This window comes from Bos indicus x Bos taurus, chromosome 6 (genome assembly GCF_003369695.1).
Source record: "Bos indicus x Bos taurus breed Angus x Brahman F1 hybrid chromosome 6, Bos_hybrid_MaternalHap_v2.0, whole genome shotgun sequence".
Lineage (NCBI taxonomy): Eukaryota > Metazoa > Chordata > Mammalia > Artiodactyla > Bovidae > Bos > Bos indicus x Bos taurus.
Genome location: NC_040081.1, coordinates 72172158 through 72197638, shown reverse-complemented (window position 1 = coordinate 72197638; position 25481 = coordinate 72172158). Strand labels below are relative to the sequence as shown.

At 41.2% G+C, this 25481-nt stretch overlaps 1 non-coding gene across 1 annotated transcript; it reads right to left on the bottom strand.

The window, feature by feature from the left end:
- Positions 1–2645: 2645 nt before the first annotated feature.
- Positions 2646–2772, bottom strand: LOC113894827. The gene has a single exon (XR_003511671.1). It is a non-coding gene; the product is annotated as a U6atac minor spliceosomal RNA (small nuclear RNA).
- Between the last annotated feature and the right edge of the window lie 22709 nt (positions 2773–25481).

Below are 25481 nucleotides of genomic sequence, written 5' to 3'. Positions count from 1 at the left end.
TGAATTTTATCTGTGTATCATCCTGCAGTTTCATAGGATTATTGACAATCACTCTCTGCACTGTTTTCCTTTATCTTTCTCCTCTCCCCTCCCCACCCCACCCCACCCCCAATCTCTTTCCTTTGAGACATCAGGTGCAGAGTTAAGGTGAATAAACACGGATCTCAGAACGCCTTCTCATGGGCAGACTGTACAGAGCCCTCCTCTTTTGTAAAATTTGCTTCCCTCCATTCACACCAGCCACTCATCCGACTGCCTGCCCCCTGCAGGCATTCCACTCCTATGTGATGGATATTCTGTTGAATATACATACCTCCTTGTACTAGATGGAGTGTTGTGTGTTTGTGCTTAAAATACATAAGCGAGAAAGGGGACCCAGTTAAGCTTCTTCCCCCTTGTTTATTTATTTATTCATTTGATTGAACTGGGTCTTAGTTCCAGCATGTGGAATCTTTTTTAGTTGCCGCATGTGGGATCTAGTCCCCTGACGGGAGATCTAACTTGGGCCCCCTGCACTGGGAGCGCAGAGTTTTAGCCATTGGACCACCTGGGAAGTCCCTGTTTCCCACTTTTGAGCAGCTTTGCAGATATCCTGCTCAACAACTTCTGCTCCCAACTCGTCAGCCAGAACCACTTGCTTCTGAAAACCTGAGAGGCTGGGAAAAGTAATCGACCACCCTTACTGAACTGACCATACTGATGTTTGCAGTAAGACAAATGTTCACCAGTGGGGAAGCAGGGGAAATGGCTGTGGGTAGACATCCAGCTGCCTCTGTCACCTGTGGCAGAGATTGCTTGCTCTCTGGGGGCCCTGATGCAGGGACGGAGGCAAGGAAACAGGAAGGCTGGAGAGAGGAAGCTGGCTCAGCTCCATCTCGTCTGCATCTACTTCCTTAGGAACTGTGATAATACAAAGTAACCGCAAGGGAGATTCCCTATAAATGTGCTGTCACCCTAGAGGGACTATGGCCACCTCATCTTGGGATAACTGTAAAAACAAGGGAAGTGTAGGAAATGGGTAGCGATAGACACCTTGTGAATATGAACTACAAGTAAGGGGGAAGAGGGTTTCCTTCACATCATTTTCTTCCTTGCCATCACTTGAAAAATATCCCCAGTGTTATTTTTCAATGAAAATGTTTGTCAAGTAAATCCAAATTTAAAGATAACGAATTTTTGATGAATATTTTGTATTCACCATATAAACCCAAGTGAAGAAGGAAACACTTCAAAGTGCTAAACTAAAAAATAAATAACAAGAAAAACTCTCTCCAAGTTCGTCTCAACTGAGCTTCAGTCCCAGTTATTGAACAAGTGATGTACCCCTTGCTGTAGCTTAGAAACAAATGAACAGTCATTGATTGTGACTTCGGTGTTTTGGGGAATATCACTAAATTATGCTGCTAGCTTTCCTGGGTCTCCAGCTTACAGACAGCAAATCTTCTCAGCATTTTTAGCCTTCATTCACATGAGCCAATCTCTCACAAGAAATCTCCACGAATCTACCTGTACCTCTGCCTCTATCTCTGGCTCTGACTCTGTCTTTACCTCTATCTTATTTGTTCTGTCTCTGGAGAACTTTGACTAATACAGTGATCTTTGGGAGCAATTGCTGATGTTTTCATTATTCTGGTTCTAAGATGCTAATCCCAGCAAGGCAAATTTCTCTTGATTTCTTTTCAATACTTTTTTCTGTCTAGACATTAGTGTGGATTTATTCTTACACACCTATTTATTCTTGTACCTGCAATTATCTCTCGAGCATAGAGAAGGGACATTTCACCTCCCCATTTTTTTCTCCCCTCGTGAAACCTGCAAGAGAAGTCCCTGGGCGTCTACGTACCCATTACATTTCAAGCTTTAGCACTAAGGTCCTGCTAACGCTATACTGTGCAGAAGGAAATGGCAACCCAAGAATGCTCTGGTATTCTTGCCTGGGAAATCCCATGAACAGAGGAGCCTGGTGGGCCACAGTCCATGGTGTCACAGGAGTCACTTAAAAACTAAATCACCACCAGCCCTATACTGAGATGAACAAGTGATTGCCTTGTTTTCTTGATATAGCGTCAACAAGCATTTCCTTGGCTCTTGGCAAAAACTTTGTTGTTCAGTCGCTAAGTCATGTCTGACTCTTTTCGACCCCCTGGACTGTAGCACACCAGGCTTCCCTGTTCTTTACCATCTCCCAGAATTTGCTCAAACTCGTGTCCATTGAGTCGATAATGCCATCCAACCATCTCATCCTTTGTCTTCCCCTTCTCCTGCTGCCCTCAATCTTTCCCAGCATCAGGGTCTTTTCCAGTGAGTTGGCTCTTGGTATCAGGTGGCCAAAGTATTGGAGCTTCAGCTTCAGCATCAGTCCTTCCAATGAATATTCAAGACTGATTTCCTTTAGGGTTGACTGGTTTGATCTTGCTGTCCAAGGGACTCTAAAGAGTCTTCTCCAGCATCAATTTTTTGGTGTTCAGCCTTCTTTATGGTCCAGCTCTCACATCCGTACATGAATACTGGAAAAACCATAGCTTTGACTATACAGGCCTTTGTTGGCAAAGTGGTCTTTAATTAAAAAAATTTTTTTTTCAAATTTAATGTTTATTTTTCAGAAGATAAATCATCCTTTAAAATCCCCCTACTTTGGAAAGCACAAAAAAATTTGGTTAGATGTCACAAAGTAGGTAGGCAATGCCTTAATCGTATGCATGTTGTCAGGCCTGAGAACCTCTTCCATCCTTGTCAAGAGGAGTGCTAACCCTCTCTCCTTTCATAAAACACATGTCTCTGCTTTTTAATACGCTGTGCAGGTTTTTCATAGCTTCTCTTCCAAGGAGCAGGTGTCTTTGAATTACATGGCTGCAGTCATGATCTGCAGGGATTTTGGAGTCCAAGATAATAAAATCTGCCACTGTTTCCACTTTTTCTCCATCTATTTGCCATGAAGTGATGGGACCGGATGCCATGATCCTAGTTAGGCTGAGAAATTGACAGAGCCATTGGCAAGAAGGGGGAAGAGGTGCTAAGTTTCCAAAAACACCAAAGTTACAATTAATGACTGTAGCATTGTTTCTAAGCTACAGCAAGGGGTACATCACTTGCTCAATAACTAGGACAGAAGCACAACTGAGGTGAATTTGGAGAGAAATAGATCTTCTTCACCCCATTTGAGAAGACCCAATGAAATAGGAGAACGATGGGCTGCTCTGGCAGTCAATCTTTTTAGGAAATCTTGGGACACACCTTCATAACCTTGACAGCACCATTACTAGCTCTTTGCTTTGAAAAGTGGGGGCTACTTCCTGTGGTAATTAGATTTAATTCAGCAGTATCTTCTCATCAGAAAACCCAAGCCTCCAAGTTTCTTTGGAAACCACACCATTCACTCGGTTCCAACAAGTCTGTCTCTTCTCATTGCTGTTGGCAATTGGGTGTCTGTGTCTAATTTCTTCAAACCAACATATATGTGTATGACAGTCTCATAATTACATAGTCCTCTGCATCACAAGGCCAGGAAGCAATTTGGTGAGTTGGCACATGCCCCAGGGTTTACTTCTATTGTTGTCCAATTCAGCTCTCTTCTTACTTAGAAAAGCACCAAATAATCCTAGACAGAAAACTGCTGCCAAGCAGGCCAGGATAATTCCCATAGTGTCAATGACTACTGTGAGGAAGTGGGGGAGGGGAAAACATCTCTATCCTCTTGTCACAGCCTTCTCAGGTCCAGAACTGAATCCTACTCATGCACAAGTACAGTAGGTCCGAGGCAAATCCCACAAAGAATCTGCATCCTAGGCTTCTCTATTTTTTTTTTTCTCTATGCATAGAGTCCCTATCCCAATCTCCAAGTACCTGTTACTCTCTTCTCCTATTCACCTCTTAATTGTAGAAGGAAGGATAAAATCTGCCTTGGAGAGTCAGGGAAGCCTTTCACAGAGGAGGGAATGCTTGAACCAGGACACGAAGGGCGTGTGGGCATTGTCAGCTACACATCGGGATGGGGCAGAGAGAAAAGAACATGCAAAGGCATGTTTGAGGAGTTACAAAGAGTTTGGTGCTCTTAGAGCACCAAATACAGCAAGGAAGGATTTATGAAAGTATGAAGTTGGTATAAGACAAGGAGATTTAGATAGAGATGGACTCTGTTATGTTGTCCTAGATGAAGATCCATTGAAAGTTAGCAGAGAATTAATATCTAGAGCTGCTTTGGAGACACTGTAGTACATGGTGAGAGTTGGGCAGGAGCTGGGTCTGAAGTCAGGGAGACCAGTAAAGGAGGATAGTGTTCATCCAAGAGAGAAATGATGAAAATCTGGGGGAAAAAGGGCAGAAACTATAGGAACAGACAGGGAATTGTAAAGTAATTAGCCTCCAATTAAAATAAATAAATTTATATTAAAAAAAAAAGAACAGACAGAGAAAGTTAAGTCTGAGAAAGATTTCAAGAGCTGGTGATCAGGACTTGATTGTTTGATGCAGGGTCTGTGGGAGAAAGGCTTCCCAGGTGGCACTGCAGTATTCTTGCCTGGAGAATCCCATGGACAGAGGAGCCCAGGAGGCTACGGTCCATAGGGTCACTTAGCATACACGTGCTGTTGGAAAAAGGGAATCTTGGATGATCCCTAGTTCTCTGGTTTCAGTGTTTGAGTAGATGTGTGACATCCATTGAGACTGGGAGAAATGAAGAGCATTTTCATTTCCCCTTCTTCAGGGGAACGCGAGGATCTTAGCTTTGAATATGCTGAACTCCAGGAAACATTCACTAGTCAGTTGGACACATCGGCTTGGAAGTTAGGAGAAGCTGGTATTGGAAATTTAAGCTGAAACCCATCTGCATATGGTTGGCAGTTGAAGACCTGGGAAAGAAAATTTACCCAGGGAGAATGAATAGCATCAAAAAGGAAAAAGGGCCAAGGAAGGACCGATAGCTGCAAGCTGTAGGAGGTACATAGTAGAAGACAAACCTACAAAAGACTGAAAAGTGACTGGAGAGATAGGAAGAGAATTGAGGTGAGTGAGAGGTGACATGGAAACCAGGGAAATGAAGAGGATACATTCCCACCACGGAGGGGTTCACAATCCACCGGATCAGTTAGATCAAAAGGAAAATGCATCTCTGTTACTCATTACAAGGAGGGTTACTCTGGGCCAAAGAGCTGAAAGATCTAGGGAATTCTTTCTTGTTTTTCCACTTTTGCCCAGCTCTTCTCCCAAGGCCTGAATTCTCTTTCTATAAAGTAGGCAACTATGAAATTAGCTTATTATATATAATAATATAATTACATATAATGTAATTAGTGGGGTTGTTTTCTTAGATGAATGAAGTTATGTCTATAGGATTCTTTAAAGTCATAAGGAAACAGAGTATTCTCATTTTTCTTTCTCATTATATTTTCATCATCTGTAAAATTAATAGCTTTCAACATTTGTTACCTTCACTCTGTACTGAAAAACAAAACTAGATCTTAAATTTCTTGACCTCTAGATATGGCCTCTGAGAAACAAGTTTCAAATGACCACTATCATTCAGCCACCCATATCAAATGTGTTCAAATTATTTTTTCATATTAAACCAAACGATAAAATTTTAGCAAATATAATGCTAATGTCTACATTTAAAATCTGAGAAATTCACACTATCATTTGAATAGTTTTGTTTTTTAGCCTTAAGCTTCTAGGAATCATCTATTTTTAGAAAATGTTGCTACATGTTCAAAATGTTCTTCTTGCTTTTAATAAAGTGTTTAGTATTATCATTTACTTGAGTTTATTCAATAATGTGTCAGGTCCATCTAAGAAAATTTGGCCATTGTTCTAACACATGGAGTTTAAAATCAAATGCCTACCTTGTAAGGACAAGCCTGAGAAATATTCAGGAACAAGAGAAAGAGAGATACATGTAAGTAGAGCTTCCCCCAACCCCATTTTCTACCCAAGTTTAATACGATGTAAGTAGGTATTTATAAAGCACTTATTATCATAAGTCACTGGTCATTTATTTCTCTATGTCAGTTTGCGTCATATGCTATTCAGAGATGCACTTAGTTTTCAAGTGCATTGTATTATTTATAAATAGTGATTTTACAATGGCATCATCACCTACATTTGCAACCACTTATCGATAAGAAATTTCTTTTAGGCCTTTCTGTGTAGAGCTATCACTATTATTCTTTATGTTTAGTAAAATTCAGGGCCTCGGTAACTCTCATTAAATGGTACTGAAGTTAGAGGGGAAAAAATCCTGTGAACCTAGAGATGGGCAGGTGGAATTAGCCTCATTTTGAGAGGTTGAAGTGTTTGGTGACAAATTTCACAGAGCAAAAGAAGTAATTTGAAGACACTTTGTGAAACATAAAATGTTCTGTAATTGTTGCAGCAGTGACAGGCAGCTAGAATTAAGGTTTTTTTACCCGGTTTTGAGTGTTTTGAAGGATATCTACCTTATAGTAAGTACTCATTGTGTATATTCTCAGTTGTGTCCTACTCTTTGCAACTCCAGGGACTGTAGCCCACCATGCTCCTCTGTCCATGAAAATTCCCAGGCAAGAATACTGAAGTGAGTTGCCATTTCCTACTCCAGGGTCTCTTACCAATCCGGGGATCAAACCCGCGTTTCTTGTGTCTCCTGCACTGGCAGGCAAATTCTTTACCACTGAGCCACTTGGGAAGCCCAAGTACTTACTGAGCATTTATTAAATGAATGGATGATGGAATGAATAGATACAAATTGTCTTCTTATAGGCCTTGTGAATTGTGGGCCAGGAGGAGAAGGCCATTCTGAAGATGAAGATAATGGATTTGGGAATGATGAGAGGGAGCTAACTGATACAAGACCATGCATGCAGGCTGTTGCTTAGTTGTCTCTGACTGTTTGGGACCCCATGGACTGTAGCCCACCGAGCTCCTCTGTCCATGGGATTTTCCAAGCAAGAGTACTGGAGTGGGTTGCCATTTCCTTCTCCAGGGGATCTTCCCCACCCAGGGATCCAACCCATGTTTCTTGCATCTCCTGCATTGGCAGGCCAATTCTTTACCACTAGTGCCACCTGGGAAACCCTTTGTAAAACACAAGATCACTTGTTAGCAACATATATTATTTTTGGAAAATTGCTGGATATTGCTTTTGGATAATTAGGAATTGGCCATTGGGTTAGTGGAGATAAAATACTATCTTCTTGATCTCTGTTGCAAGGACATACTTTAGATAACATGGTCACACAGTGTAACAATTGCCTCAGTAATTCCCCTAGGCATTGGCCAAAATGGACTTGTCTTATACCAAATGCCATGTAAATTTATATTAGAACAAAATTTTAATTTAAATCTAAATATGCCTCATTCTAGTACATTTACCTGTCATTCCAGTTCTATATGTCTAGCTCAATATTTTCAATATATGCATAGGTATGTGTTTCTTATCTTTCTTTTTCATACTTGCAGAAATTTAATGTAATATAGTGTCCCAGTTGGTGGTAGTGGTAAAGAACCCACCTGCCAGTGCGTGTTTGATCCCTGGATTGGGAAGATCCCCTGGATGAGGAAATGGCAACCCACTCCAGTATTCTTGCCTGGAAAATCCCATGGACAGAGGAGCCTGGCAGCCCATGGGGTCACAAAAAGTTGTACACGACTGAAGCAACTTAACACACACACACACATACACGCTCTTTCATAAGCGGGTTGTTTAATTGAACTGACTCACTATAATGGAGAAAGGCCATGACCTTTGGAGTTAAGCATGGAAAGAGGAAAGAGAACCTGGACCATAATTACAGGTTTACACTGAGACTGCTAAGGGGATAGAAGGTGATGTTATTTTGAGCTCAAACCTTAACTATATAAACTGGTCCTAACATTTGAAATAAACACAATTTTACAACTTTTTTGTCCTGTGAATTTATTTTTTCCTTTTTTTAAGTTATAGCTCTTTTTTTTAAAAAATGTTCATTTTTTATTTAGCTGTGCTGGGTCTTAGTTGTAGCTTGAGAACTCAGTTGCGTCATGGGGGATCTAGTTCCCTGGCATGATTCTTTTAAACTAAATTCCCCATGCAACAATATGACAGCCAAGAGAGATTTGACACCATCTACTTGTTTCTACCTTACAGCTCCGTGAATTGGTCATATCTGATGAAAGTTGTAGCAAGAGTCCTGAAACTGAACTGAAATCAATAGCAGACCATCTTGGATTTCTTTTGGTGAGCTCATCTAGCCCCAGTCATGCTCTGGTCACAGGAGAAAACTCCCCTGTTTCCATTTGCTATCATCATCCTTTTTTGTGCTCTAGTAGTGCTGCATGTAGAAAAATGGGTGAGCTTTGTTTGTGGGCTTGTGCTGACCTCTGAACTCTGCCAGTTCATTTCATTCCATCAGTCTAACTGTTTCCTTCCTGATCTTTAGCACTGTTTGCTTTGTGTTCTGGTTTCATACAGGCAATTGCTTCATTAAGTTTGAAATATTCATGATGAAATATTTGATCACAACTATTATCTCTTTCATAGTGACATACAAGGTGTATTCTTTGCCTCCTGTCTGGTTTCCTGCTCTTTTCTACCTTTTTTTTTTTCTCTTATAGTATTTTTGAATAGGTTTCTGTGCTAGGTTTTTTTTTTTTTAATGTTATTCATCCTTGCAGAATATGAATTTTTCCTTGATGAGCTATTTGCAGAAGGTTTGTGAAGGAGAAGGGTCAGGCTAGCTGGAATTTTTCTTGATTTGGGGTTTTAAGTAGTTTGTTTAGCTTTTGCTTCTCCTACGCAAAGATGAGCAGCTGTGAAGTTTTAATGACTCAAAGACTCTTCTCTGCTGCCACAGAGACAGAGCTTCTCGAAAATGTGGCTAGTCTCTGTTCTTTGGAAAGCTCATTTTGATACCAAATAGGGTGCAGGGAAATTCTTGGTACCATCAGACACGTTTGCCCCAAAATTGCAAACAAGAGGGTTAGGTTTTACTCCTTGATTTAGAGAAGGGCATCCAGCTCCTTCTGAGATACACAGCCACTCTGTCCCCTAACTATAGGTCTTTTTCTCTTCTTGTTCCCGCATGTCCCCTTGGTCTTCAGTGGTTTTGGCAGCCCTTTCAACTAACTGGGGACCTGAGGTTTTATGTATCTTCTACTTTCTAAGAAAAAGAATTTTTAAATTAAATTTATTTATTTATTTTTAAATGAAACAAAGATGAATTTTTAATGATAAAAGGTACAATTCACAAAGAAGATAGACATCATAAGCCATTAGACACCAAACAACAAAGAAACAAAGATACATAAAGCAAAAATCAGAAGAAACAGGGAAAAGAAAAAATATAATCATAGTGAGACATATTAACATTTCAGAGAAAAGGAATTTTGTGTGTTTCTCTATCTCAGTTGCTTTTAGCTGATTTCAATGAAGAGAAGAAGAGAGATGCTACCTCTACACCACTACATATAGTTCAAACCAGAACTTGAAATTTATGGGCTTTTGAGTCAGATAGACCTACATTTGAATCTTGACTTCACTACTTGCCATGTGACAAGCTGTTTAACCTTCTTGCTCCTCAGTTTTCTCATCTCTACATCAGGGCTTCCAGAGCCATCTCTGAAATGACTATTGAGAGAGTTGAAAGAAATGATGCCTGTAAAGCTCTCAGGACAAAGTTAGGTGCTCAACAAAGAGTAGCTGTGACTACCAATTAGTGTCATGACTGCAAACTGGAGTTCAGCAAACTCTATGTAGCGGCTAGCCCACTGTTATTTGGGGAAAATATTCTCCTAAATTAATAGAATCAGATGGAAGAGATAAGAGTTTCCAGAAATGTGTTCTACTAGAAACTATTTAGTTGCTAGGTATGACTCAGAAATCAAGGGAGAGGGTGGATTTCATGGACAAATATGCCTAAGAAACATCATGTACCGCAATCACCCCTTTCAAGATTCATAAGGCACATACCTCTGTGATGATGTTGCCGTGGGTCCCGTGGGGAACGTAATATACATTCTTATGAGGCAAATTTATAGGAAAGAGCCTCTCCCACACATGCAGGTAAATGTTTCAAGTGAAGATGACCGAAGTGACAACCCTCCTCCCACAGAGAGAAACTGCAGAACCTTAACCATTAAGTCTGAGAGTCCTGGGATAACAAAGGGACCTACTCTTCAGAAGTACTCTCATTTCTTTGCTGTTCTGGCGTAGCACTCACAGCATGCTGGGCACATACACTCACTCATTGAATCTTCAACTGTTTGAAGAGGTTATTTGTTTCCTTTTACAGATGAGGAAAGAACTCTTTCCCAAAGAATAAGGAAAGTGTACCCTCCAAGAAAATGAGAACCTGGGTGAGGAGAATTGTTGAATATGTCCTTTTTCTAGTATGTGTGCACATTTTATTTGTTTAATTTAATGTATTCATTTGTAAAGAAACCAGTGTGTATATGGCTCACACTTGTGAATTACTGAAAGCCAATCCTATAAGAAGAACATAGGTCTTACTGACTTAGGAATCTAGAGCCCCAGGTCCCCACCCCTTAATGCTTCTTTTAAAATTAATTAATTTATTTATTTTGGCTGTGCTGGGTCTTTGTTGCTGTGGTGTACAGGCCCCTCATTGCAGTGACTTCTCTTGTGGCATACGGGCTCTAAGTGCATGGTCTTCAGTAGTTGGGCTATGTAGTTGCAGCTCCTGGGCTCTAGAGCACAGATTCGGCATTGTGGTCAAGGGGCTTAGTTGCTCCAAGGCATGTGGGATCTTCCCACACCAAGGATCAAACCCATGTCTTCTGCACTGGCAGGCAGATTCTTTACCACTAAGCCATCAGGGAAGCCCTGCCCTTGACGTTTTGCAACAAGGATGAAGAGCATCATATTTAAGTGTGTGTGTGTGTGTGTGTGTGTGTGTGTGTGTGTGTGTGTGTTTGGGTAGGGCATCACAGTGCTCTTGAAACCATCACCCTTGAAAGGGAAGAAGAGGAAGCAGGGCTGGACAAAGGGAGAAGCTGAGTTATGCTGCAGACCCAACAAAGGGCTTTAACCAACCCCACAGGTAGGTTCAGTCCGAAACGGTTCTGCAGAGGTGCCCCAAGTCTGAGTCAGGGGATGGGATTTTATGCCCCTTTGTTGATCAGTTATTGTATGTGGCCTACTTCTGGAAAGAGATTGGCTTAGCGAGGCAATTTTTATCCTGAGAGGCAGTCCTCTTTGGCTGACAGCTGAGAGCTGTCTTTTGGTCACATTTCCAGCACCAGGGGCAAGTCCTTCATTCCAGAAGGAGACTCAGGGGGTGCATTGCAGCACCCACACAAGGAGCATTTTGAGACAGGGATTTTTTAAATATATATTTATTTATTTGGTTGTGTTGGGTCTTAGTTATGGCAAGGGAGATGTTAACAGTACTATTTGTGTGTATACATGTTGCACTAAATAGAAGTAGTGAAACTAAACATCCTTGTTCCTGATCGTAGAGGGAAAGCTTTCCTCATTAAATGTGATGTTGGGCTTCCCTGGTAGTCCAGTTGTTAAGAATCTGCCTTGCCATGCATGGGACATGGGTTCAGTCCCTGGTCTGGGAGGATCCCATATACTGCAGAACAATTGAGTCCGTGCACCACAGGTGCTGAGCCCAAGCGCTAGAGCCCCAAAGCCTCAACAAGAGACGCCACGACAAGGTGAAGCCCATGCATTGCAACTAGAGAAAGGCTGCTTGCAACAAGGAAGACCCAGTGCAGCCAGAAATAATTAAAAGTAAATAAATCAATATGATGTTAGCTGTGAACTTTTTGTAAATGTTCTTGAGTTATATAGCTTTTGACTGAAAGAACACTCTAACTAAATTGATGAAACCATAACGGATGTCACTGCGTCACTGTAGCATAAGTCATGAGTAAGGATGGGCTCCAGTCCAGGGTGGATGACATCCTCAAGAATTCAGGCTCTTTCCACTCCTTCAGTCCATTGCCCTTAGTTTCATCCTAAGGTTGATTTTCCTTAGAGTGCTAAGTTACCTGCCCAAGTCATCAGGGCTACAATGCTTCCTTGTTGAGGCATACCTGGAGAGAGAAGTGGTACAAAAGACGTTTGGGGATGTCCTGGGAGCCATTAGGTATGAAGCATCAAGTTAAACATGCAGGAGGGCACAGATGGTACCTCAGTGAGCACAGAATAGTCCCCTGATCCTTTGGTATCACTTGTCATCTTCACAGCTGTGTAGATACAGAGCATCTTGTCTGGGACTTGGAACGTCGACTTTGGAACATGGCAGAAAGCGTACTAGCGGCACAGTTGCTGGAGCTGTATTTACTGTTGCTGACTAAGGGCTTTCCCCTGTCACCGGCAGGTGACTGGACATCATTCTTGGGAATCGGGTTAAGCTTCTCATTCTTGAATAAGTATTTTAAATTCAAGGATGTAGAGATGATGCTAATGGGGATTCTCTGTTCTTTAATCTTCCAACAGCTCACTGATTCACAGGTACACTTGACTATGCACAGGATCTAAAACCAGGAGATGCCAGGTAGGGCTGCTTTATTCTCTAAGGGGAAAGGCCACTTCCAGAGCTGAGGGTCCTGAGGCCTGGACTGTGTCCCACCTCTGCTGGGTGATAGACACCTATGACTTGCATCAGTCGGTGTCCTGCCACTGACAGAGGCCATACCAACAAAGGTCAGTGGAGGAAGGGGGTTTAATATAAGACTGTTTAAAAAGGTGTGGGTAGGGTGAAGAAAACCAACAAGGGATGCTGCTACCTTTCAGGGCTAGCTCACCCCCATCCCAGGTCTAAAGAGATAGGGGGAGGGAGTAGTTACAAAACTCAGAGAGAAAACTGAGAAGAGGGACTGCACAGTGTCCTTCAGTAGAGAAATGCAGCCCATCTGAAGCCCAGCAAGAAGAGAGCCAGGGGACTAAACACCTGAACTTTTCTCTTCTTCCTCCTCTATCTTGTGCTGCTGCCTTCCATTCTCCGAACCCAACTCGAAGACAGAGCACCAGGGATACCTGTGGATAAAGTTCATAAAGACTACCGAACTAAAGCACAGAGTGGGACAGAAAGTGCGTCTGGTAGAAAAGAATGGAAAATGCCCAGCACACCACCCTTCCATTCATCATTGCACAATAGGTCTCTGCCCAGGGAGAGGACTTTCTACCCACTGGGCAAAAGGAAACAAAGAAAAAAGTAAATACCAGTAGTACTTTCTTGAGAATGTCAGCCCAGGCTCCCACATATGGTCAAAGTGGATTTAAAACCTATTTTATTTTCTGCTTCTGCACCCACCTGGGTCTCTGCACTGCTCATCACATAGTGGTCCTCATGTAGGTTTCATGAAACAATTCTACTCTATTACTGGTGGTTACTAGCGTGTTGCTAATCATCATCACTGTCGTCCAGGCTATATGTCTAACTGTCCACTGTAGACTTCAGTTGAAAGTCTATCCCAGGGGGGCTTTCAAATTAATCCAGCAACACAGGTAGACATACTAAGAACATGTGATAAATGCATAGACACCGTCATTGAATACATAAACAGTCGTTAAGGTATTTGCATTCAGTGGAGACAAAAGAATGGGGTCACTTTTATCAAAGTAGTGAGTGGTGAGGGTATCATGGGAGTTGATACCTGAACATTTTTCTCTGTCTTTCAATCAGAGAAGTAATCTTATCTCCACTTGAAGCAGTTGCAGGTGCTTGAAACCTCAGAGAAGAAAGCGTCATGGACACAATGTAATTGCCCTTGACAAGCCCTGTGTTCTGGACTTCATATGAAACCTGAAGTGGTAAGAAATCTTTTTAACTTGCTGGGAAAAAAAGTCATAGACAGGACCTGTCTTCATTTAAAATTTTGCCAATTTTGTCCATCATGGATTTTTTGCATTAATTTTGATTTGTTAGAATATTGCATTAACGTATTATTGATTTTGATTGCTGAGTTTTGGGGCCACCTCTTCATTACTTCACTCTAACCCTGGCCCTGCCAGCACCTTGCTTTATGAAACTTTCTGCTGAAACTTCTTTGGAGAGCTCATCTATTATATTGTGAATTGAAATCAGTTTAAAAACTTTTCAGGAACGTAGTTTATAAAAAAGGTATGACTCTTTTCTATTTTTTTTTCTTGGTGATGCCACGTGGCACATGGGATCTTAGTTCCTTGACCGAGATCGAACCTGTGCCCCCTGCATTGGAAACATGAAGTCCTAAGCACTGGACCACCAGGGAACTCCCTGCTTGGCGTTTTAAAGCCCACAGTTGCAACCAAATGTCTCCAGTACCATAGGAAGTGAAGTGAAGTGAAGTTGCTCAGTCGTGTCCGACTCTTTGCGACCCCTTGGACTGTAGCCTACCAGGCTTCTCCATCCATGGGATTCTCCAGGCAAGAATACTGGAGTGGGTTACCATTTCCTTCTCCAGGGGATCTTTCCGACCCAGGGATCGAACGCGGGTCTCCCGCATTGGAGGCAGACGCTTTAACCTCTGAGCCACCAGGGAATAGGGTGGATCTCAACTCCAGGGCTATCACTGTTTATTCCCCAACTCCGAAACTTTGCCCAAGCCAATGGGCATTCTTTATTCTGAAGTGAAGTTTGTTTAACCCTGAGTGAGAATTAAATTCAAGTTATATGAAAACAAAACACTTTTGACTCCCTATTTGACTTTCATCCTGGCCCCTGGTATTTACTCAAAGTGCTTTTTTAACGAACTGGTCTGACAGAAACTGATGCTGCAGGAAGCTGGAGATCAAAACAAACAACCATATTAAAAAAAAAAAAAAAGCACCTAGGTTTAGCCTTTAAAGAGCTGAACAGGCTCCTAGCAAGTAAAACCCAGTTCTTTGCACTAAATACACCCCCCTCCAAATCTTATCACTGAAAGTCAAGCCCTGGCACTTAGTACCTGAACCCCTACCCTGGGCTTTTCACTGCAACAGTCTTTCCTGCTTCAGGACCAAATGCAAAACTCCAGGGATGCGAGATTTCAACCTGCGTCCCTCCCCCTTGACGGCCTGACAAGGGGTTTCACACTACCAGGGCGGAACAGCATGCTTGGCTGCCAGGACACTCCTCAGCTACTTGAGTGTTTGGGGCAGATGCATTGAATTCTCTCAAGCAACAGGCCAGCAAGCAGGCCAGCAGGAAAAAAAGACAGTAACATGATTGTACTTGTTCTTTCTTAAAAGCAAAATAAAAATAAAGTTCAGGTTCTGCTCAGAGATCCCCAGACTTCCCAGATACTCAGCTAAGTGTTCAACAATGTGAAGCCCAACTAGCCCTACCAATTTCCCCTTTCTGCCCATAGCTTTCAGACTGTTTGATATGCTGGTGCTGCCTGCAGGCCTGGGTACGGAGGACCCTGCTGGACTATGTCTTAGTGTACCCACTGCATGCACCTCTAAACTGCCAGCATTCTCCCTCTGGCTTGGTGTACAGCCTGAGTCTTTGGCCATTTTCATCCTACATCCCCCAGAGCCCAAGCTGATTTGAGATGCTGCCGGGGAGACCTTTGTAACTCACCCCAGGCTGGGTCTGGAACACACCATCCAGACCCCAGGACTGACCTGAAGGATCAAGCTGCCTGGGGTTGGGCAGTGAAGCCTTGACAAGCACCAAACTGGCTCTTCCCCCAGAGGCAGAGCACGCTGCAGGCCTAGAAGCCAGGAGTTGAGTACCTTTCAAGAGGTTGACCAGTTGGATCAACAGCTTCAAAGGCGGGAGTGCAGGGGGGCCTCTTCTGTACCTCCTCCAAGACAGCCCCAGGCTTTATGTACTGGCCTTGTTTCGTACAAACCTGTTCAAAGAGTAAAGTCGTAGGGTGTTCTTGCCTTTCTTGCTAATGCAGGATCTTGGCCCTGTGCAAAGTTCTGCCCCCTCCTCATCTTAAATAATTCTGGAGGCCCACTGGGAGCTTCTCTTGCATCCTTAGGATTAAGTCAGCTCAGTTACAGTGCATGTCCCTGGACTTTGATGCCAGGATCCTGCACTGTCCCCTGCACCACTGAAGTGCAGGGCAAAGCACGGGGAGAGTACCTCCTCTTCCACTTTAAATTTTACTCTGTTTTTAGGGTATTTAAGAGTCATGGAGTAAGCCAAAAAGTAGCCCCCCAAAGATATCCACATTAAATCTCTGGAATCTGTGAATATTTTCTTGTTGGGGGTAAAAAAGGTCTTTGCAGATGTGATTAAATTAAGAATTTTGAGAAGAGGTGTTCATCCTAGTGGGCCCTAACTGCAATCATATGGGGCTTCCTAAGTGGTGCTAGTGGTAAAGAATACACCTGCCAATGTAGGAGATGCAGGAGACCCAGGTTCAGTTTCTGGGTTGGGAAGATCCCCTGGAGAAGGGCATGGCAACCCACTCCAGTATTCTTGCCTGGAGAATCCCATGGACAGTGGGGCCTGGAGGGCTACAGTCCACAGAGTCACAAAAGAGTCAGACACAAGTGACTTAGCACTCATGCACACATCCTTATAAAATAAACACACAGAGGAGAAGAGATAGACATACAGAGGAGAGGGGTCATGAAGACAGATTTGGAATGAATAGGCCACAAGTCCAGGGATGCTAGGGCAGCCATCAGAAGATGGAAGAGGCAGGAATGGATGGTCCCCTAAGGTCTTGGGGGAGTGCAGTCCTGCTGACATCTTGATTTCAGACTTCTGGCCTCCAGAACTATGATACAAGAAATTTCTCTTGTGTTCATCTACCCAGAAATGGTAATTTTTAGCGGCAGTTTCAGGAAGCATTATGACCAATAGTCTTGCTTGTATTTTTTCACCATCCCATAGAGCTTTTTATTTTCATTTAATTAGGTGAGTGTTCTTTAGCTGAAAGCACTTTCAGCTGTTGCTCCCATTGCTCTCAGACATAGAAATCCTGGGCCGAGACACCAAACTGAGTGGCAGTCACCAAACTCGACTTGACATCATGACTCTCTTCTGCACAAACTTGTTCTGTCTGGTTCCTTGTTCCTTTAGCATGAGTCCTCTTCAAGGGGCTCCTCAGCCCTCATGCAGGCATGGAGATGTCGGATGGACCACCCCAACAACTGATACAGATGGCATGTGAAGATCCTCACGATGGTTGGAGATCGAACTCAAACTGGAAAAAACATGGATCCACAGGCTCACATACACACAATGTAGACAACTTGTCTGCCACGGTTCCTAACAGATTCAAACGCACAGCGAGAGCAGGGCAAGCTTGTCTTTTTAGAGACCGTAAGATGAAATCCCGTAATACACTGCCTCCCAATTGCTCTTCAGCTTCTTGAAACAGTCTTCATTGTCTAAAACATTCTCTTCAACAAGATGTGAAGACCCTGTGAAGATCTTTTTTCTATTGACAATTTGTATTGCAATATATTCTTCACCCAGAAAACAAATTATCTCAGAATGCAGCACTTTTTAAATAATGATACCCTTGGAGAAGGGCATGGCAACCCACTCCAGTATTCTTGCCTGGAGAATCCCATGGACAGAGGAACCTAGTGGGCTACAGTCCATGGGGTTGCAAAGAGTCAGACACGACTGAGCACCTGAGCACAAGTAGTGTGGAGAATTCCCTCTCAGGCACACACTCGCCATGGTCTACAGAGCGACCCTGTATTAGAATCATCAGTTTGGATGATAAAAAAAGAAATTTCTGCTCAGTGAAATGCAATTATTTGTCTAAGTGAGCAAATCTATGAATTGAAAATGGCACCGTGTGTACACAGGACTTCTAATTCCAAGTCTATTACTCTTTTCAATAAATTCTCTATTTCCAACCAAAAAAAAAAAAAATAAAAAATAAATAATGATACCTTGAGCTACTGTTTATGATGATGTAATTTTGGGTGCTGCAGAAAATTCCCAAATAAAAGACTGTATTTAAAATAACATGATGGGATCAATGGAACAGAATAGAGAGCCCAGAAATAAAACCACACAAGTATGGTCTATTAATCCTCAACAAAGGAAGTAAGAATATACAATGGAGAAAAGACAGTCTCTTCAGCAAGTGGTGTTGGGAAAGCTGGACAGCCACACATAAATCAATGAAGTTAGAACCCTCCCTCACACCATTCACAAAAATAAACTCAAAATGGTTTAAAGACTTAAATGTAAGACATGACACCACACAACTCCTAGAAGAGACCCTAAGCAAAACATTCTCTGACATAAATCGCACCAATGTTTTCTTAAGTCAGTCTCCCAAGGCAAAAGAAATAAAAGCAAAAATAAACAAACAAGACCTAATCAAACTTATAAGCTTTTGCACAGCAAAGGAAACCATAAACAAAATGAAAAGACAATCCACAGAATGGGAAAAAAAAAATACTAGCAAGCTATGTGATTGACAAGGGCTTAATTTCCAAAATACACAAACGGCTCATACAACTCAATACCAAAAAAACCAAACAACCCAATCAAAACATGGGCAGAAGACCTAATAGTCACTTCTTCAAAGAAGATATTCAGAGGACCAAGAGGTACAAGATTGCTAATTATTAGAGAAATGCAAATCAAAACTACAGTGATGACCTCACAGTCAGAGTCAGTTCAGTTCAGTTCAGTTGCTCAGTTGTGTCCAACTCTTTGCGACCCCATGAATCACAGAACGCCAGGCCTCCCTGTCCATCACCAACTCCCGGAGTTCACTCAGACTCACGTCCATCGAGTTGGTGATGCCATCCAGCCATCTCATCCTCTGTCGTCCCCTTCTCCTCCTACCCCCAATCCCTCCCAGCATCAGAGTCTTTTCCAATGAGTCAACTCTTCTCATGAGGTGGCCAAAGTATTGGAGTTTCAGCTTTAGCATCATTCCTTCCAAAGAAATCCCAGGACTGATCTCCTTTAGAATGGACTGGTTGGATCTCCTTGCAGTCTAAGGGACTCTCAAGAGTCTTCTCCAACACCACAGTTCAAAAGCATCAATTCTTCGGCGCTCAGCCTTCTTCACAGTCCATCTCTCGCATCCATACATGACCACTGGAAAAACCATAGCCTTGACTAGATGGACCTTTGTTGGCAAAGTAATGTCTCTGCTTTTGAATATGCTATCTAGGTTGGTCATAACTTTCCTTCCAAGGAGTAAGTATCTTTTAATTTCATGGCTGCAGTCACCATCTGCAGTGATTTTGGAGCCCAAAAAATAAAGTCTGACGCTGTTTCCACTGCTTCCCCATCTATTTGCCATGAAGTGATGGGACTGGATGCCATGATCTTCGTTTTCTGAATGTTGAGCTTTAAGCCAACATTGTCACTCTCCTCTTTCACTTTCATCAAGAGGCTTTTTAGTTCCTCTTCACTTTCTGCCATAAGGGTGATGTCATCTGCATATCTGAGTTTATTGATATTTCTCCCAGCAATCTTGATTCCAGCTTGTACTTCCTCCAGCCCAGTGTTTCTCATGATGTACTCTGCATATAAATTAAATAAGCAGGGCGACAATATACAGCCTTGACATACTCCTTTTCCTATTTGGAACCAGTCTGTTGTTCCATGTCCAGTTCTAACTGTTGCTTCCTGACCTGCATATAGATTTCTCAAAAGGCAAGTCAGGTGGTCTGGTATTCCCATCTCTTTCAGAATTTTCCACAGTTTATTGTGATCCACACAGTCAAAGGCTTTGGCAGAGTCAATAAAGCAGAAATAGATGTTTTTCTGGAACTCTTTTCCTTTTTGATGATCCAGCAGATGTTGGCAATTTGATCTCTGGTTCCTCTGCCTTTTCTAAAACCAGCTTGAACATCTGGAAGTTCACGGTTCACAGTCAGACTGGCCATCAGCAAAAAGTCTACAAATAAAAAAATGCTAGAGAGGGTGTGGAGAAAAAGCAATCCTCCAATACCGTTGAGGCAATGTAAGTTGGTGCACCCTCTATGGAGAACAGAATGGAGGTTCTTTAAAAAACTAAAAATTGAGTTGCCATGTGGTCAAGCAATCCCACTACTGGGCATATACCCAGGAAAAATGAAAACTCTAATTTGAAAAGATACATGCACCCCAATGTTCACACTAGCACTATTTACAGTAGCCAAGATATGGAAACAACTTAAGTCTCCATTGTCAGATGAATGGATAAAGAAAGTGTGGGGGACTTCCCTGGTTGTTCAGTGGTTAAGATTTCATGCTTTCACTGCAGCAGGCTCAGGTTCAATCCTTGGTCAAGGAACCAAGATCTCACATGCTATGTGGTCCAAAAAAAGAATAAAAATGAAAATACGATTATCAACTGAAAAATCGTATGGGAAAAGTAACAGATTTTTAAAAAGACGTGGTGTATACTGCATATTGTCTACACACACACACACACACAGAATAGAACATTATTCAGCCATCAAAAAGAATGAAATAATGCCATCTGCAGCAACATGAATGGATCTAGAGATTATCATACTGGGTGAAATAAGTTAGAGAAAGACAAGTATCGTATGATATTACTTAAAGCTAAAAAGATGATACAAATGAATTTATTTACAAAACAGAAACAGACTCACAGACACAGAAAACAAATTTATGGTTACCATAATGGAAAGGGGGCTGGAGATAACTTAAGAGCTTGGGATTAACATATACATACAGTATATAAAATAGATAAACATCAAGGTCTTAGTGTATAACACAGGGAACAATATTCAATACCTAGTAATAACCTGCAATGGAAAAAAATCTGAAAAAGAATATATATATAAAGAATACACACATCACTGAATCCCTAGGCTGCACACCTGACACGAGCACATCATTGTAAATCAACCATACTTCAATAAAAAATTAACACAACGTAATTTGTTTTGTTTTGTTTTGACTGCGCCATGCAACCTGCTGGATCTTAGTTTTCCAACCCGGGATTGAACCTGGGCCCAGCAGTGAAAGCACTGAGTCCTAACCACTGGACCACCAGGGAATTCCCAAAGCAATATGATTATGTTGAGCACCAAGCCAGTGTAAACTTACTCTTAAAAATAATTTTTAAAAACTGTCAGAAAAAGTTGTTTTTGAATAGGTGATATAGTCAAGTGAAAAAGTGTAAAAGAGTGTAAACATAAAAATGTCCTCTTGTTTCTGTCCTCTAGTTGCCCACTCTCTCTCCTTACTGTACCGTTTGTTTGTTCATAGGAAACAGAGGGGCAGTTTGTTTCTTATTATACTTCCAGAGATGTTTTCTACATAAATGGCAGCATTCTACAAACACTTTAAAAAACTCTTTAATTGAATTTATTTTATTTCAACTTAATTTGTCCTTTGACATAAAGAATTGTGCTCACCTTAGTGTTCATACACTGAACACATTTATGTTACCAGAACTGAGTTCAAGAACATTGCTATCTAAACCTCACGGCCCCCTCAGTGTCCTTTCCAATCACTGCATCCTTCAAGATCCCACTGTTTTGATTTTTAACAGTATACTTCTGCTATCTTCACACTTTATACAAATAAGGCAACCTTGGCTTTTAACAACACAGGTTACTTTTGCAGTCTGTATACCTTATATAAATCAAATTATTCAATATGAATAATTGTGCCTAGATTCTTTCAACATTAGGTTTGTGAGATTCTTCCCTATCGACAGATATAGTTATAATTTAGTCATTCTCACTGGTGTTTAGTTGATATTCTATTGTTACACACAGTGTTTACTTGCTTTTGTCTTGTTTACAGTATATCTCAGAAATTTTCGTATCCATAGAGTGAGTGCCCTTATTCTTTCTTTGTGTATTAGTAACTAACAACTTGCTTTTTACTTGTCCCCTAACATAGACATTTAGCAATAATTCATATTTAAAATTAATACATATGGTTCAATGGTTAAAAATTAGCCTTGCAATACAGGGGACACAATCCCTGGTCTGGGAACTAAGATCCCGCATGCCACGGAGCAAGTAAGCCCTGATATCACAGCTACTGAGCCTGTATGCTGTGGAGATCCTGCGTAATACAGTGACCATCCCATGTGCTGCAAATAAACAAATAAAATAAAATAAAAAGAAATAGTATCAAACCAAGAAGTTTCTATAAAAAAGTAATACTTGCTTCCAGTAAAACAATGACTAATTTCATAGGACTCTCAGTATATTAGAGAAATAATTTCTAAAGAAAAAATATGTTTTTAAAATATTCTATCTTTAAAAAATATATTGACTTATAATACTAAATGTATTTGTTTTATAGAGAAACCAGATTTAGCAAATGCCCCATAGGAGGGGGCTGTGAGGGCAGAGAAGCAAGGTGAATGACCCATATGATGGGGGGACAAGTGGGTGGAAGGGGTGGTGCAGAGCTTGAAAAACAAGTTAGTCCTCCTGATCCCACGACTGAACCATTATCCGGGACCAATTCTAAAGCCATTTGCTCTGCCAATCAAGTCTAATGGTTTTCAAGTTCTGTCATTGAAAAACTAGGAATAGAGAAATTCATTTAAGCTACCTCCAGCTAATGAATAAAAGTCAGAATTCTTCTTCTGTAGTTGGGTCATAAATATTTCAGCAAGAATATGAAGTATAATTGTCCCAGGTAACACTGATAACATATTCTAATCCTTTGATCTCTGTGTGGGAAACAACTGGGTAATTTAATAATGAGCTTATGCTTTAACTGCAAAGAATTATCGTGTAATAAAATGTTCATTTCTGAATTAGGTTGTCAGTTGCTCTCAAAGTACTTGCTCTTCACATTAATTGACAATGAATGTGTTTTAAAAAACTTTTTTAGCTCACACATTAACAGCTTGATTAAAATTAACTTTTCTACATAAAAATAAGCCCTAGTTCAAAGAGTCTTTCTCTTTCCAATTCATAGAAATACGGTTTGTGGGGCTTCCCTGGTGGTACAGTGGATAAGAATTCGCCTCCCAATCCGGAGGACATGGATTTGATCCCTGGTTCAGGAAGATGCCGCATGCCATGAAGCAACTAAGCCCAAGATGCAAAACTACGGAGGCTTGCACGCCTAGAGCCTGTGCTCTGCAACAGAAGAAGTGCGCGTACCACAAGAGAAGTCCTGCTCATTTCAACTAGAGAAAACAGCAACGAAGACCCAGTGCAACCAAAAATAAATTAAATAAATTATAAAAAAGAAAAATTGTTTGCAATTTAATTGATTTTATCAAATAAAAATGAATTTGGAAAATACACTTTCACTGTCCCTTTGATAGAACATAGAAACATGGAGAGAAAAATCTTCCATTCCTGTCTCCTTTCTACTCATAATCCTCACATTTGTTTGGAGCAAGCGATGATGTAGCTAAAAGGTTGAGACCCAGGCTCCTGACTCTAAGAGAATTCCTGGGTTTCAATAAACCCTTAATTCTACTCTGCAAATATGTGAGTCAAATTATCCTGGCCCTGTCAGATTCAGGGCTCCCTGTTTTGAAAGTTGGGCTGTGATTTCTTTCTGCACTTAGGTAAACTCGGTAGATCACCACAAGTAACTGAAACCCAGTGAGCTGATATGTTAGCTCCATAAAGAGGCTGTAATAAAATTCTATGTAGAAGCAATAATCAAATTCTTACCATCCTTCAGACTATTTCTAATTCTGAGATACTAAGTCTCCTGTTTGTTGTAGCTGCCAACTCTTCCTATGAGTGCTGAAAATCACATGAATGTGATGTGAGGTTTTGGTTGTAAACTCATCTTCAGGCAAAAATTATTTTTACTGTGAATTTCTCATGAGCCCTGGATAATGAAAATGTCTTTACTGAGCAATTTCCTATTTGATTTGGCCAGACCCCAGAGAGTTTCAATGGTCCTGACCAGTTTTTATACTAATTTATTACTATATATGCCTAGAGTTCCTACAGTACATAGGAGGTATAAAGCCCAGGTCTTGGACTTTGATTTCTCACAAAAATATATATTTCTAACACTCAAAGTCATAGACAGAAGAGAAGTTGCCACATCTGCTTCCCCAGACCAGTGGGAAGAATTTTCTAGGTCATGATTTATGGAGAGAGCTGTTCTTTAACATTCCAAGGTTTATTCAGAGGCTAAAATCCAGTTCCCCTGCTCTACATGGGGAAAAGTCATCACATTTTCTGTTGGAAACCTAGTTTCTAGAGTTTATAACTGAGCCTGAAATCCATCCAAATTTTGGATAAAAAGTAATAAGAAACAGTCAACTCAAAAGGAATATTTAAAAGGGCTTTATTTTGCTTTTAAATGTTAATTTTGAAGTGATATGTGAATTTGGGTTTGTTGGAGAGGCTGTTTCTCACTCTGTCTCCCTATAAATAACAACATGAGGTTATCTGTTACATATCACTTAAACATTCATGTTAAACATACATATTTAACATTCAGATAGACAAGACCAGGGCAAATCTAGGACGATTTAGGGCAAAATCATGATGTTCATAAATTGAGAGGCTCCTGAGCTTTGTTCGTGCAGAGATCAAGAAGCAGGGCACTGTGCTGAGGGAGAAAAAACTGGCTTTAGTGCCAGGAAAGTCTAGATTCCTATCGCCACTGCTTACTTGCTGTATGACTTTGGGAACATCACTTGACCTTTCTGAGCCTGTAAGTTTTCTACAAAATGAGGCTGATGGTGATCACCTTTCAGTGTTGCTGAAAGTATGAAATTAAATTGCGTAAAGTACAAAAAAAGGGCGCTGTATTCTGCACACAATTAACTTATGTAAATTCAACAACACTTGCCTTTTTCTCCTTTGCCCTCTTTTATGTAAACATCCTGAAATATCCTTCTTATCTGTAACTTTTAACATATATGCAAGGTGTATGTTTCACATTGATACATACATATTACTGTAAGAGCGTTATACACCTAACTATATGTACTCAGTATTTTCTGAGTGATAAGAAATTTTCAAGATTCACTTTGATCTGATGCAAATTTTACCCAACATGCTTGCTGGATATGTCAGATAGGCTTTTGGTCTGAAGTTTCTTAGTCTTAACCAGAATGACCCATGCTTTTCAGTTCAGATCACCCAAGTTTTTTTTTTTTTTTTTACTATTATTATTTATTTTGGCTGTGTTAAGTCTTTGTTGCAGCACGTGGGCTTCTCTAGTTGCAGCACATGGGATTAGTTTCAACGTATGGGATCTTAGTTTCTCAATCAGGGATCGAACACAGGCCCCTTGCATTTGGAACATAAAGGCTTATCCATTGGACCATCAGGGAAGTCCCCAGATCACCTAGGTTCTTCTCACTGAGTTCCAGGTCCAAGCCCAGCCAGCACTGAAGGCAAACCAGTTACTCCTGGCAGTAAAGCACCAATGCAACTTCCAGATCTTACTTGCTAAATGGGGAGGGGACTTGCTTAGGTGTGTCTAAATGGTCAAGAGCAGCTGGTCTGCAGGTGAGGGGACTGAGGAACATAGCAGTGGACTTGAACTTGAAAGGATGCTTGGCCCAGTGCCAGGGCATAACATGGGCTCAATACATGTGGACTGAGGTAATGACTGAGGTTGGAAAGACAAAAGAAACACACTGAATACTGTTTCTCACCATGTAAGAATATGTCATCAAATACCACACTATGAGACACAGTCACATTTATCAGGAGATTGTACGAGTTAGGATAA